This window comes from Triticum aestivum, chromosome 6A (genome assembly GCF_018294505.1).
Source record: "Triticum aestivum cultivar Chinese Spring chromosome 6A, IWGSC CS RefSeq v2.1, whole genome shotgun sequence".
In the NCBI taxonomy this organism is placed as follows: domain Eukaryota; kingdom Viridiplantae; phylum Streptophyta; class Magnoliopsida; order Poales; family Poaceae; genus Triticum; species Triticum aestivum.
In genome coordinates, this window is record NC_057809.1 from 567,823,303 (window position 1) to 567,837,103 (window position 13,801).

Below are 13,801 nucleotides of genomic sequence, written 5' to 3' on the forward strand. Positions count from 1 at the left end.
AAGTATTTAAGCTCAGGAGACAAGGCCCCGACAAGAGGAGCTTGCCGGGAAGGCCAACCAAGGCACTCCAAGGAACTTGCTGCGACGTGCCACGCGCTCCGGCGAGGCAACAAGGCCCCGGCAAGAGGAGCTTGCCGGGAAGACCAACCAAGGTACCTCGAGGCCCGGTGAGCGACAAGCTTCCGGACCCGACAAGATAACAGCAGCGGCAAGGTGCTTGCCGCGGCAGGCGGCCACTCTATGCCCACGCTCTAGCGCATCCACCAACGTGTCGCTCTGGGGGCCTCTCCAGGCGCGCGTGGCGGGAGGCTGTGCAGCCAGCGGTGCGCAGTGGCATGCGAAGCTGACAAGATCGCCATCGTGGCAAATGGTGGCGCCCCTAACGGTCCTTTTCTGCACTGTTTAGGCGACTCAGACGGGCATTTAATGCCCTTGTCCCCTGCCGTCAGGGTTAGGTAGGGTGCACTGTACAAGTAACTGTACCAACCACTTCACTTTTTATATTTGTACCCTTCTCTGCGTTGCCACCTGTTGGTGACCCCTTTAGCATATAAAAGGAGGCCCATGCGCAACGTAGAGGAGGTTCGACTAGTTCGGAACCCAGAAAAACACTACGCTCTCTCTCTAGAGCAAGAACACAAGATAATCAAACAAGCAGCAGTAGGAGTGTTATCTCTCCGGAGAGCTCCGAAGCTGGGTAAACTGCTCGTGTGCTCCGCCTCGATCTGCTCTTCGTGCGATATCCGCCCCCCGCCGAACCGAAAGGGGCTCGGTCCGCCGGCCCCATAGGTGTTCGTGGATCAGTTTCCCCGACATCTTTGGCGCGCCAGGTAGGGGGCGTCGAGATTGTGTGAACCTGATCCGGCGTTCACACGAGCTAGATCTTCATTCCCTTCATCAACATGCCATCGAAGAAGAAGACTTCGGCGGCAGCCGCTCAGACCACGTCACTTCCGCCACTGTTAGAGCAAACGGGTGGTGGAATGGACACCGGCGGAAGAATGGACGTCGACGAGGAAGCTTATGATGCTGCCAGGTCCAAGGACAAGGCTGCACAAACCTCGGCGACTGTACATGTTCCGCGCCACTCTCAGGAGGTGCAAGACCAACAGCGTCATGATGGGCCAAGACCAAGCTGGTGGATCTCGGGGCGCTCAAGACCAGCATGCACGCCAGCGTGCTAGCACGAGCAGGGCACGGTCGCCTGGACGGGATACTGCTCCTTCTAACATCTTTAGAAGTCCGAGCACGTCCCGCTCCTCGCGCAGTCCGCCACTGCCACCCACCACTCCAGCAGAAGCTTTGGCGCGAGCTCAACTGCTCCTAGATTACCCTCCAACGTCGGACAAGATCGACGAATGGAGGGCCACCATTCAGAGTCTCATCGGCTACGCCAACAGCGACACTCCACGGCGGCCGAGCGCGTCGCCGCCGCGGCAGGGTTGCCGGGCGCGAGCCGGTGGCGACGAAACGGGTGAAGGTGCAACTACCATGCAATCACCACCCCGAAGGCCAAGATCGCCGACTCGCCGGATCCACCTCGACAGCGACTCCACCGCATCGTCGGATCCACGAGCTCGTCGCGATCAGCGCCGAGTTCTTTATGATCGACAACAAGAAGACGCTCGAACTCGCATCGAGCGCCGAAGAGAAGCGCGACGTCAATCCGACAAGCGCGCTGGGCCCTCTTTTGACATGCATGCGCCAGGGGAACCAGGCGATCTGCCATACGCGGTAGGTTGCCCTGCGTTCACTCGTGAGCTGCGGCAAGTCCAGTGGCCCAGCACGAAGAACTTCAAGCCAGACGTACCGGAGAAGTACGACGGCAAGACGCATCCGTCGGAGTTCCTCGGCATCTACACCATTGCGGTGCAGGCTGCCGGGGGACGGGATGACAAGATCCTTGCCAACTACTTCCCGCTGGTGCTCAAGCCCAACGTCAGATCCTGGCTCATGCACTTGCCAGACAACTCCATATCCTCTTGGGCTGATCTGTGCCATCAGTTTGTCGGCGCCTTCGCAGGCGGACACAAGCCTCATGGCCAGGAGAGTGATCTTCATCTGCTCGCCCAGAAGGAAGGAGAGCCCCTGCGCAAGTACATTCAGAGATTCAGCAGTGTGCAGCACAACATCCTAGACGTCCACCCTGCCACGGTGATCAGCGCGTTCCATCAGAACGTGCGAAACCGCAGGATGCGGGAGGAAATGGCGATGTGCAAGATCAGGGACGTCAGTGAGTTATATGCACTGGCCGACAAGTGTGCACGTGCTGAGGAAGGGAGGAGACTCCCCGGAGAGAATGTAGGAGCGGGAGGATCTGACAGTGAAGATGCTGCCCCGGCAAGGAAAAACCGGCGGCGGAACAACAGGAAAAGGAAAGGCAAAGAGGTGCTAGTTGTTGAGCAGTCCGGCAACGGTGGTGGCGCCAAGAAAGCCAAAGCTGGTGACTCCGGCAAGGAGGTTGCCGCGGAGGTGGCGGTCGCCGACAAGCAGGACGGCACCAACAAGCAGTATTGCAAGATCCACCGCACCAAGGGCCATGATCTCCAGAGCTGCAAAAAAGTCGAACAGCTTGTTGAGCAACAGAAAGCTGAATACGAGCGGCGCGACAAGGAGAAGGCCCAGGAAGGTGCTGGGGGATCCGGCAAGAAACATCCCGGCCGAGGAGGACGCCGCGGCAAGGCCAAGCAGCGACAAGGAGACAGACCTCCTCGCGGCCGCGACAAGGATGAAGATGACGACGACGATGAAGACATGGATGATGAGGAGACTGATGAGCAGGAGTTCCAGAAAGCCACAGAGGTCCTGTGCGTTGACGGTGGTGCTTCTCTGCATACCTCGCACCGTCAGCTCAAGCAGTGGGTGCGGGAAGTTAATGCAGCAGAACCACCCGTCGAGTCACGCAAGCCTCTGAAATGGTCCAGCACGCCTATCATCTTTGATATTGAGGACCACCCTGATCGCATAACTGCGGTCGGGTGCTTGCCGATGTTGGTTTCACCAACAATCCGCAACCTCAAGGTCACTAAGATGCTAGTTGACGGCGGGGCCGGCTTGAACCTGATCTCCTCCGCGGTGCTCCAGAAACTCCAGATCCCTGACAGCGAGCTCGAAGAGACCGGTACATTTCAAGGAATCAACCCGGGAAGGAGCAAGCCGAAGGGAAAGATCACGTTGCCAGTAACATTTGGCAGCGAGCTGAACTTCAGGACTGAGAGGGTCATGTTTGATGTTGCTGACTTTCCGTTACCTTACAATGGAATCCTCGGCCATCCAGCACTCGCCAAGTTCATGGCAGCCTCTCACTATGCGTACAACGTACTAAAAATGCCAGGCCCGATAAGTGTCATCTCTGTCCCTGGCGACAAGAAGGATGCTCTTATCTGTGCCGACAAGATCTACCGGGAAGCAGCAGCCGTAGCAGAACGCAAGACACTTGCCGCTGAAGCTCCCGGGGGGAAGAAGAAGACCAAGTACGGCAAGAGCTCTGATGCCCACTCCGGCAAGCGCACCTCTTCGGAGTGCTGCGCTACCGTCGAGGACGCACCATCGAGCTCCACCGGCAAGTGGAAGAAGGCAATGGCAGCTCCACCTGAGACCAAGAAGGTGTCCGCCAAGGAGGACGGCACTGGTGGTACCTTCACCATCAGCGCCACTCTTGACCCCAAATAGGAAAGCGCACTCATTGCTTTCCTGCGGGTGAATGTCGACGTGTTTGCGTGGCAACCGTCTGATATCCCCGGTGTTCCCAGGAAAGTAATTGAGCACCACCTTGCCATCTGTCCTCATGCGCGGCCCGTCAAGCAGAAAGTCAGGAAACAGGCAGTGGAGCGCCAAGAATTCATCGCAGAAGAAATCAAGAAGTTGGAAGCAGCAGGCCTTGTCAGAGGAGTGCTCCATCCCACGTGGTTGGCCAATCCTGTCGTCGTGCGCAAGGCTAACGGGAAATGGAGGCTTTGTATTGACTTCACTGATGTTAATAAAGCTTGTCCCAAAGACCCATTTCCCTTGCCGCGCATTGACCAGATTATTGACTCCACAGCCGGATGTGATTTACTTTCATTTCTTCATGCATACTCAGGATACCATCAGATCTTCATGGCAGAAGAGGATGAAGAGAAAACCGCATTTATCACCCCGTGTGGCATGTACTGCTTCGTACGGATGCCTTTCGGTTTGAAGAATGCTGGTTCAACATTCGCAAGGGTAGTCCACCACGCTTTTGAGCCACAGATGCACAGAAATGTGGAAGCCTACATGGATGACATAGTGGTCAAGAGCAAGAACAGGGCGACCCTGATTCAAGATTTAGACGAGACATTTGCAAATCTGCGCAAGATCAACCTCAAGCTTAACCCCGAGAAGTGCGTGTTTGGAGTCCCTTCCGGCAAGCTTCTCGGGTTCTTCGTGTCTCAGCGGGGAATTGAAGCCAATCCCGACAAGATCAAGGCCATTGAGCAGATCGAAGCACCAAAGCGCGTCAAGGATGTACGAAGGCTTGCCGGTTGCGTGGCTGCTCTCAGCAGGTTTATCTCTAGATCTGCTGAACGCGCCCTGCCATTTTTCAAAATTTTGAAAAAGGCAGGTCCAATAAAATGGACTCCGGAGGCGGAGGCTGCGCTGCAGGACTTGAAGAGATACATGTCCTCCACTCCAACACTTGTCGCACCTAAGCCGCAAGAGAAGTTGCTGCTGTATATAGCGGCAACCAATCAAGTGGTTAGTGCTGCGTTAGTGGCGGAGAGGGAGGCAGATGATGAGCCAGCAACCACGGCAGATGCATCCAGCGACAAGCAGGGGGCTTCACCGACAAGCTCTGGTCCCGACAGAGATGGATCTGCGCAGGAGCATGATAAGATGCAGAAGAGAATGGTGCAGCGTCCAGTTTACTTTGTCAGTTCCCTTCTACAGGGGGCTAGATCAAGGTACTCTGGTGTGCAGAAGTTGCTTTTCGGCCTCCTCATGGCCTCGAGAAAGCTGTGCCATTACTTCCAAGCACATGAGATCACAGTCGTCACTCGCTTTCCGCTGAAGAGGATACTGCAAAATCCAGAAGCGACAGGCAGGATTGTCGAGTGGGCGCTGGAACTGTCAAGCTTTGGCCTCAAGTTTGAGAGCACTTCAACTATACAAAGCAGAGCATTGGCAGAGTTCATAGCAGAATGGACGCCAACATCAGATGAAGAAATTCCAGAGACGAGCATCCCCATCAAAGAGGCAAGCAAAGAGTGGCTGATGTACTTTGATGGTGCCTTCTCGCTGCAAGGCGCCGGTGCGGGCGTGCTTCTTGTCGCGCCCACTGGAGAGCACCTCAAGTACGTAGTCCAGATGCACTTTCCCAAGGAGCAAGCAACCAACAATACTGCAGAGTATGAAGGATTGCTTGCCGGTCTCAGAATCGCAGCAGACCTTGGGATCAAGAAGCTCATTATCAGGGGTGACTCACAGCTTGTCGTCCGCCAAGTGAACAAGAACTACCAGAGTCCATTGATGGAAGCATATGTTGATGAAGTGAGGAAGCTAGAAGAGCACTTCGACGGCCTACAGATGGAGCATATCCCAAGAGCTCAGAATGACATTGCTGATGGCCTGTCAAAGTGCGCCGCACTAAAGTTACCTGTGGAACCAGGGATCTTTGTGCTCAAGTTGACTCAACCATCCGTAACACCATCAACTGGACAAAGCAAGAAGAGGAAGTTGGTTTCTGGTGACTACTTTCCGACAGAACTCCCCGTAGCCGCCGCAAGAAAGTCCCCAAGATCAACACCAAGGATGCTGAGGGGCAGTCTGCTCCGGCAAGCCTTATGGTTTGTTCCATCGAAGCAGACGCTCCCGACAAGTTTTGCTCTGGCAAGCTTGCCGGGGAACATCAAGCTCCGGCAGGGCCGCAAAGTCCTTGCCGTAGAAGCGAATGTTCCCGCAGCAGCAGATGTACCTTTAGTCCTTGTTGTCGAGCCACAAGCTCCAGCATGGGCACAGCAAATTGTCCATTTCCTTCAGACAGGAGAACTTCCCGAAGAGCAAGAAGAAGCGGAAAAAGTAGCCCGGCAGTCAAGTATGTACCAGTTTGTCGATAGCATACTGTACAGAAGAAGACTCAACGGTGTGAAATTGAAGTGTATTTGCCGGGAAGATGGACAAAAGCTGTTGGCAGAGATACATGGAGGCATATGTGGCCACCACATTGGCGCAAGAGCACTTGCCGGCAAAGCTTTCCGGCAAGGTTTCTTTTGGCCGACAGCCCTCCAGGATGCAACTGCACAAGTAACCAAGTGTGAAGCGTGCCAGTTCCACTCCAAACAGATACACCAGCCAGCTCAAGCTCTCCAGACGATCCCTTTATCTTGGCCATTTTCGGTCTGGGGGCTCGATATCCTCGGCCCTTTCCCCCGAGCTGTCGGGGGCTTTGAGTACTTGTACGTCGCAATCGACAAGTTCACAAAGTGGCCGGAAGTGCAGCCAGTGAGGAAGGTGACAGCACAGTCAGCAGTCAAGTTCTTCAGGTCAATTGTTTGCCGTTTCGGGATCCCTAACAGGATCATCACCGACAACGACACGCAATTCACGAGCCGCACCTTCATGCAATACATCCAAGACCTTGGTGCCAAGGTCTGCTTCGCTTCTGTTGCTCATCCGAGAAGCAACAGTCAAGCAGAGAGGGCAAATGCTGAAGTGCTGCGCAGGCTCAAGACCAGAACTTTCGACAGGCTGCGCAAGTGCGGAAGAAACTGGATTGAGGAGCTACCAGTGGTTCTTTGGTCGATCAGAACGACGCCAAATCGAGCCACTGGCCAGACGCCTTTCGCTCTAGTCTATGGAGCAGAGGCAGTTCTCCCCACGGAACTCGTATACGGATCGCCTCGAGTGCTCGCTTATGATGAGCTTGAGAAAAAACGGCTGCGACAAGACGACGCGCTGCTCCTTGAGGAAGATCATCTTCAGGCTGCTGTACGAGCTGCTCGATACCAGCAAGCTTTGCGCCGCTACCATAGCCGCAAAGTTAAGGCCAGAAGCTTCGAGGAAGGCGACCTTGTTCTTCGGCGCGTTCAGTCCGCCAAGAATTCCAACAAGTTGACACCAAAGTGGGAAGGCCCTTATCGGGTGAAACGAGTCACAAGGCCCGGCGCTGTCCGCCTTGAGACCGAAGATGGCATTCCGGTGAGCAACTCCTGGAACATAGAACATCTTCATAAGTTTTTCCCGTAGGGCGCGGTTGCCGGAACCCGTTCCGGCAACCACCTTTTGTACAAGTCTTGCCGCTGTTGCATGTAATCCTTTGTACAAAGCCGGGCGCAGATCCCGTGCATAAATAGAACCCCATGTGCTCCGCACAACTTGTCCATTTCATGCATTAGTTTCTTTCTTGCATGCCTTATCTGACACTTTGTGCATCACCTACATCCGGTAAGCAATAACGAGCCGAAGGGCTCCATATCATTATTTTCTCTTCTATCTTTTTTTCTTAACAAAGGAAAAGAAGGTTCCCTCGCACACAAGTTTGCTGGGGGGGGGGGAGGAGAAGATTGTGGTATGGACCAGGCGTCGTTCAAGCAAAGATTTGCCTTGCCGGGAAGCAAACGACAGAAAAGCTAAGTTGCCAAAGTTTGAGCAATCAATTTTTAAATTTTTGAGTTATCTTCCTCGAACGACCCTGCTTTGTATGGAAAACATGTGCGCGGAGGAACCAACTCGTGGCTAGTTGCTCCCTTACTTTGTTTCGAGTCCGCTCAACAACTTAAGTGTGCTGCATCTAGTCGCGACAAGGTTTCTTGTCGGAAGCAGTGCCGCCAGCAGGCTGCTGACGTTCCGCACTCAGCGCTCGCGGCTCGGGTGCCTGCACCGACAAGTTCCCTAGAAGCGTAGGATAAAAACATACAAAGGAAGGAATCTAGTAGAGGAAATAACATAGCAATTGATAACAGAAATAAAGTTATATTACAAGATAACTTGTCGCAACTCTAACAGACTGTTTTTATAACATGAATAGCAGCGACAAGGGAAAATAAGAAATGGGCGGCCTAGTCTACGCGATCGCCCTCAACCCTCTTGATCTCGCTCACCTTGTCCACAATGGGTGCGATAAGGGCCTTGAGTGCGTCCCGATCGGCGTCTGACGGCAAGGACTTGAGGACGTTGGTGAAGCTGAGGCCTAGATTGCGGAAGGCCACCTTCATCAGCACCTTCTGGAAAACTCCGGCGCAGATTTTGCGCAACTCGTCGACCAACTGCTTTGGGATCCTTTCCCGGAGCCGCTGGAGTGTCGTCGCCACGCCCTTGAAGAACAGGCTGAGCTTGGCGCTGGGTTGGAGATTCTCGTCGGAGGGATACCCAAAGTCCTCCATCCCCAGCTGCGCCAGCTCCTCGTCGATGACTGCGGCAATATTCACCAGACCCTCGGTCCAGTGCTCCATAGTATCTCTAAATGAGTTCTGGGTAACTGCGATGCTCTCCAGCAGCGCCTTGTCAGCCTTGACCTTCTCCGACAAGGTCTTCTCCCGCTCCTTGGCGTTGTCCAGCGTCTACGTCAGCGTGGCCAGCTTCAACTTCAGGTCTGCATTGGAATCCTTGGCGGCGCTGAGCTCCTTGCCCCTCTCAGCGAGAAGACCTTGCAGCTCACCATGGGCGGCAGCATCCTTCTCACGCTCACGCTTGAGCGCGGCAAGCTCCTCGCCGCTCTTCCCGATGTTGGCCTCCAGCTGCGCCACCTTCTCCTCCAGCTCTTTCTTGGTGGCCTCTGCGATTGCGGCAGCGTCCTTTACTTCCTTGAGCGCCCCGCCAAGTGCTTGCTCGCGCTCGGCGAGCTCCTCCTCGTAGCTGTCGAGGTTGGCCTTCCGCTGCACCAATTCGCCTTCTCGCGCGGACTGCTTCTCGGCAGCCAGCCTTTGTTCCTCCTCAGCTTCGGCCTTCTCGAGAAGGAAGGCCGTGCGCTGCTCGGCGAGTCGCTCCCGCTCTTGTGCCAGGGACCGGAGAGCTTCTTGATTGTGGCCCCGAAACTCCTCCGCGCGCTTCTCCATATCAACTCCCGCCTTCGCGACAAGCGCTTCCCGAGAAGCCAGCTTGGCTTGCCGTACGCGGTAGAGTGACAGCAGCTTCCACAGCAGCTCCTCCTCCTCAGGCTCGCCACTGCTGCTGCTGGGCGCGTCAACCAACGACAGTCCAGCGGAGGCGAGCACCTCCTCATCGAAAGTTTCCCCCTCGACCGGCGCCCTGGAGCTCGACGCCCAGGGTAGCTTGATGAAGATGTCGTCGCCGACCTTCAAGTAGGCGCCGGGCTGGGGCTCCTCGGAGCCCGGCTCCGCAGCAGCGGCAGAGGGATCGGCGGTCGGCGCAGCGTCTGGCGCTCCTGCGGCCTCAGGGTCGTCAGTGCGATCGCCCGACCCCTCGCCGGCTTCTGCGGCGGCAGCCTTGGCGGCCTCCTCGCCGGCGGTCTCATCAGCACCGGCCCCTTCTTCGTTGGTGGCGGCGTCGTCAGTGCTGCCATGCGCGCCTTCCTCACCGGCGCCCTCTGTCTCCATTGGCTCAGCAGCAGATGGGTCTGAAGAACGAAGAAGGGAGAAAAATCAATAAAAAATTCAAGAGAAGAAAATCAGAAGAAGAAGAACCCAAGGGAAAGTTTTTGGACAAGTGAATTACCTGTGCCAGGATCTGCAGTTGCGGTCTCGGCCGCCGCAGGATCGACGGTGCTGCCCCTTGCCGGAGAGTTCTCCCTTGCCGGAGAGCGCTCCCTTGCCGGAGAGCGCTCCCTTGCCGGGGACTCCTCCCTTGGCGGCGTAGTCGAAGCAGATGGCACTTTGGGACCAGCTTCCGGGCGCTCCTGATATGGCTGCTCTGCTCCTACACAAATCAACAAGCAAGATATCAACAAAGGAAAAAACACTCATGCGCGCCTGACAGCAGAAAGCTAACTATGAACTTACGCTGGGGGCTGCGTTGGGGGCTGCTTTGAGGAGTGGTTGCCGGGTCCGTCAAGGTGGTCTCGGACCCACCCCCTGCTGACACGGTGGGGTCATCTTCGATGACAATCACCGCGGCCTTGGCCCTCTTCGCCGCTCTCTGGGCCAACGTCCTGAAAAGAAAGGAGTTCAGATTGAAGCAAGTCAGATACAAGATAAAAACAACAAGATTGAAGAACTACAAGAGCACCAAAGAAACTTACTCTTCTTCCTCCTCGTCGGAGCTGAGCGCGGAAAGATCGAAGTCCGGCTCCCCTCCGATGCGGCGAGGCAGAGGAGTAGGATCCCTTGCCCACTTGGCGGGGGCGGTGGCGGTGGCCCGGAAAGATCCCGCTCCAGTTGCCGCTGCTGCGTGAGGCGCTCCCGCGGCAACATTGCTTGCCGCGGTAGAGTGTGTCGCACGGCTCGGCGGCTGTTGACCCGGCTGCCGCCCCGCTACGTCCGCGGCCCTGCGAAGACGCCTTCTTGGCGGGGCCGGGGGCTCCGCCTGCGGCAAGCTTTCTGAAGGCTCGGGCTCTTCCTCGTCGGCCTTGCTCGGCTCAGCTTTAGAGCCGGCAGGCTCTTCCTCGCCAATGAACTCCGCGCGCTCAGCGAGGTTTGCTGCCTCTGCCGCCTCCGCCTCCTCCACAGTGAACCCGAACGCGCCCGCGGCAGCTGCGGCCGCAACCTCTTCCGCCCTAGTGGCGATGCGCTGCAGCTCCTCGTCGGTGGTGTCACGGGTGAGGCTCTTCTGCTCGTCAGCGCGGACCGGCACTTCTTCCAAGTTGTCGAAGAACGCTTGCACGACGTCATCCGCAGGCTCTTGCCAAGTTGGAACGATTCCATGTGAATCGCACAACGGCATCATGGCGCGGATCCGGTCAAGCGAAAAATTATTGCACAATGGAACGACGCCCCTTGCCAGCGTGAATGGGTGCTGGGGATCGCGTTTGAACAACTCCAGGAGCATTGCATCCAGCTCCATGACGGTGAAGTTGTAGTTGAGGCCCGGCCGCAGCCTCATAATGTCCGCCGAGTTCTTGAATTCCCAGGCGGGCCTCCCCCTCTCCTGCAGGGGGGCGATGCGGCGGCGGAGGAAATCTGCGCCTATAGTGCCTACAGTGAGCCCGGCAAGCCTGAGGCGAAGGATCCTAGTAATGGCGATCTTCAGCCTCTCGTCTTCCGGGGCCACGTTGCTCCAGTCATTGCCGCGCACTATTGGAGCTTGGCGCACGGCGGTGAAGGGCTGCGGATTCTCCTCGACGATCCAGCACCACTCCGCTCTCCACTCCTCCCACTTGCTGCGGAGCTCACCCTCCAAGTACGCCTCCTTCTTGCCGACTCTCGAGATCCAGGCGATCCCTCCGGCAAGCGGCTCGCCTCTCTCTACCCGAGGCATGAAGAAGTGGCGGAAAAGGGCAACATTGGGGTGGACTCTGACAAAGTTTTCGCACAAATGTGCGAAAACTGCCATGGTCAGAACGGCGTTGGGGGTGAAATCAAGGAGGCGGAGGCCGTAGGTGTTCATGATATCACAGAAGAACTCCGAGAAGGGCGGGCAGAGCCCGCAATAGAAGAACAGCGCGAAGAATGGGTACCCGTTTGGAGCCAGTTCCGATGCAGCAGCCGGGAGTACCCTCGTGCGCGGATGCGCCCGCGTCGCCGTCGCCCAAAAGAGGTAGAAGTACTCCCTTAGCTCCTTCGCGCCGAGCTGGGGGGAGAAGATCGCCCGCTCCTTCCGCAGCGCCGCGAGCCGCTGCGCCCCGGCCGACTTCACGCCCTTTCCCTTGTCGGCTTTCGGAGCCATGGCGGAGGTGGTGGGGGAGGTCGACAGCGTTGGTGATGCTGGTGGCAATGGGGGGCGGAGTGCTGCTCTCTCGGCTTCGAGAAGAAGGGGGGGGGAGCGGCGGAGGTTCGTGAAGATGGAGTAGTAGCAACCAGCGAGGGGGAACGAACTGCCCCTGTTTCCTCTGCTTATAAAGAGGGACGGGGCGGACGTTTCGCCCTTCCGAATAAAGAACCACCCACGATATCTCCGACGACGCTGCAGTCAACGCGTGCTGTTAGGGGAGAGCGCGGTGGATACGGAGCGAGATTCGGCATGGCCCAGTCCGCGTGTGCCCGTGCCCTGTCTTGGGCCTGGCCCAACAGCGCTCGGCACCGTGTCTGGCCCAGGCCCGGGGGCTCCTGTCGGTGTACTAGAATAGGGGTACCCTAGTACCCTGAACTTGTGCACGGGCAGTTGCAGCACCCCGCGGCAAGGCTTGCCGGGCGAACGCCAAGATCCTCCGTGGTTCCCTTGGAGCCATTCAAGAACAAAGTATTTAAGCTCAGGAGACAAGGCCCCGGCAAGAGGAGCTTGCCGGGAAGGCCAACCAAGGCACTCCAAGGAACTTGCCGCGACGCGCCACACGCTCCGGCAAGGCAACAAGGCCCCGGCAAGAGGAGCTTGCCGGGAAGACCAACCAAGGTACCTCGAGGCCCGGTGAGCGACAAGCTTCCGGACCCGACAAGATAACAGCAGCGGCAAGGCGCTTGCCGCGGCAGGCGGCCACTCTGTGCCCACGCTCCAGCGCATCCACCAACGTGTTGCTCTGGGGGCCTCTCCAGGCGCGCGTGGCGGGAGGCTGTGCAGCCAGCGGTGCGCAGTGGCATGCGAAACTGACAAGATCGCCATCGTGGCGAACGGTGGCGCCCCTAACGGTCCTTTTCTGCACTGTTTAGGTGACTCAGACGGGCATTTAATGCCCTTGTCCCCTGCCGACAGGGTTAGGTAGGGTGCACTGTACAAGTAACTGTACCAACCACCTCACTTTTTACATTTGTATCCTTCTCTGCGTTGCCACCTGTCGGTGACCCCTTTAGCGTATAAAAGGAGGCCCATGCGCAACGTAGAGGAGGTTCGACTAGTTCAGAACCCATAAAAACACTACGCTCTCTCTCTGGAGCAAGAACACAAGATAATGAAACAAGCAGCAGTAGGAGTGTTATCTCTCCGGAGAGCTCCGAAGCTGGGTAAACTGCTCGTGTGCTCCGCCTCGATCTGCTCTTCATGCGATCTCCGCCCCCCGCCGAACCGAAAGGGGCTCGGTCCGCCGGCCCCATAGGTGTTCGTGGATCAGTTTCCCCGACACTAATCCATTGCAAAAATCACCATGTTCTTAGTAATCTCTCTACAAAAAGCACTGATTGGAGGATTGAGGCCGTTTAATCATTTTCTGACACTAAGAACAAAAAAAACCGCAATCGAGCCCAGCGGGTGGCGTCCGTCCTTCCTCCGATCCTGCAAGCCGTCGTCGCCTTGAGGCCTCCTTTGCCCGGCGCCTCTGACAAGATGACGCACGCAACTAGCAGGCCCCTCCGCCGCCCACCGCCTCGGCCGAGCGCCAACACGCGCAGGAGGGATCCCCTTCCCATATGGCGTCACAACTCGAAGGGAACCGCCATAGGAGCTCTCTCGGAGCTTCAAGTCCGGTGTGATCCCGCTGTCCGCCGTTGTGAATGTCGCCCTCCCCAGCTCAACTCACCGCACCACTCATCTCCATCCCCCATTCGTCACGGGTGTCGGTGGCAGCGTAGGTGCCTGGGCACAGGCGAATCTGGTGGTCCAGTGGCCCAGGGCGGCGTTGGGGTCTGGTTGTGGCCGAGATCCGGTGGTCCGGTGACCCAGGGCTGCGCAGGGACTGGCGTAACCGAGTAAGCATGGGCTCAGTGATGGAGGCACGGACCCCGGGCAGTTGCTGGGCGGGAGCGGTGGTCGTCGGCGCTCTGCGGGAGAAGACGGGGTGTCGTGAAGGGGAGGGGATGTGGTGGTAGTGGGGTGGTATGGATCGCGCGGCGGTCGGCGGGTGGTGGCTCGCGCGGCGGAC